Here is a 1,664-nt window from a genome sequence, read left to right as displayed (position 1 = left end):
GAGTCATTATCGTACAAATACGATAATTTTGTGCCTAAGTTTCACTTTTACCGTGATTTCATAAAACCACACAACATTTTTTTTGAATAATGTTTTTGTCACCTATTTGATGGAATTGTTTTGACCTTTCTTACCTTGTATATTATTTACTTTATTTATAATTATTGACGTGCCAAAGATCACACATGCGTTTGCAACATGCATCGTATAAAAAACATAGTATTTTGTTTCCAACCGTGACCTTGTTTTGATATTTTGATAAAAACCACGGTAAACATATTGTTGTTTACCGTGCAATAATGCAAGACAAAAATACATTTTATTGACCTAATTAAAATATTTTTTTAAATAATCTGCGATATGAAATCTTTCAAGATTTATAACGGTCGTAAATATTATGCTAAATTACTTCTTATCAGTTGAATAATAATCTGTTTAAATTCAATAACCATTAATATAATGTTAAACTTGTTTTGATGATTTACGGAAAAAAATTATCACTTGACAATATTTTTTCTAATTTGCATGCAACTAATTAACGATACCACACAATTTGAAACTACATAATCATAATAATTAAAGACAAATTTACCAAGAACAATAAATTAACTCCCAATATTAATATAATCCTCAGATAACCCCAATACGTCATGCTTAGAGCACCTACAGAGTTAATTGGTCTTAACGACCGACCTGAGCGTCTGATGCTCGTTTTATTATGTGCCAAGTTGAGGGTTAAGTGTTATTATTGCACGAGTATCTTCGCTACATACTACATAGTATTAAGTTGCTGTGGTCTGTCTATCTCTATGTATGCTATGTATCTTTAAAACTACGTAACGGATTTTGATGCGATTTTTTTAGATAGAGTGGACTTTTAAGAATATTTTTTTAGAAGTGGGTATTTATACCCATTAGTTTATTATGTATTATATTAATTTATTATGTAAAAATATTTTACATCAGCATTGCAGCCGTGCAAATCTATACATACATATTATGTTGAGTAAATCTGTATGCATACGAAAGGCACCTTTCACTTCTTATAAGATTTTTTTCTTCTGACTTGAATTTATCAAAGTGATGGTATGGTTTCCGTGGTGTAGCGGTTATCACATCTGCCTAACACGCAGAAGGCCCCCGGTTCGATCCCGGGCGGAAACATACTTTTATTTTTCTTCGTGAGAATCTATTATTATTTTAGAGTAACATTTTAAACAGTTGAACCATTGACGAAAAAAATGAATTTGATTTTTTTTATAATAAAAATTACTTTTTTTATGGCCTTGCCTGCCTTGAATTTCCTTGAACCATTATATACTTGCAAGTGTACACGAGCCCTTACCACTCAAGTGTACGCTCACCCTAATAGTATAAATGTATTCATCCAGTTGGTAAGGTAAGAAAGCGAACTTGCGTCTCCAGCGAGCCGTTGTTGCTTAGCTAACTCAATTACCGGCGACGGGTCCGCGACGCGATAAATGCGTTTTTGGTGAATAAGGTTAAGTTATGAGCGGAAGCGGGGACTTGATTATAATATTACTAGCTTACCGCCCGCGGCTTCGCCCGCTTTGTCTAAAAACTAATGAATTATATACTAAAACCTTCCTCTTGAATCACTCTATCTATTAAAAAAACCGCATCAAAATCCGTTGCGTAGTTTT

General features: G+C 32.6%; 1 non-coding gene across 1 annotated transcript; it reads left to right on the top strand.

Moving 5' to 3' along the window:
- Positions 1-1,091: 1,091 nt before the first annotated feature.
- TRNAV-AAC (transfer RNA valine (anticodon AAC)) lies at positions 1,092-1,164 on the top strand. Its single transcript has one exon. It is a non-coding gene; the product is annotated as a tRNA-Val (tRNA).
- Positions 1,165-1,664: the final 500 nt, after the last annotated feature.

Source organism: Colias eurytheme, chromosome 10 (assembly GCF_061535395.1).
Source record: "Colias eurytheme isolate Ceu_HAF_F1 chromosome 10, ilColEury1 Martin Lab GWU primary, whole genome shotgun sequence".
Lineage (NCBI taxonomy): Eukaryota > Metazoa > Arthropoda > Insecta > Lepidoptera > Pieridae > Colias > Colias eurytheme.
The sequence above is the reverse complement of the archived record's forward strand: the minus strand, read 5'-3'. Positions and strand labels throughout refer to the sequence as shown.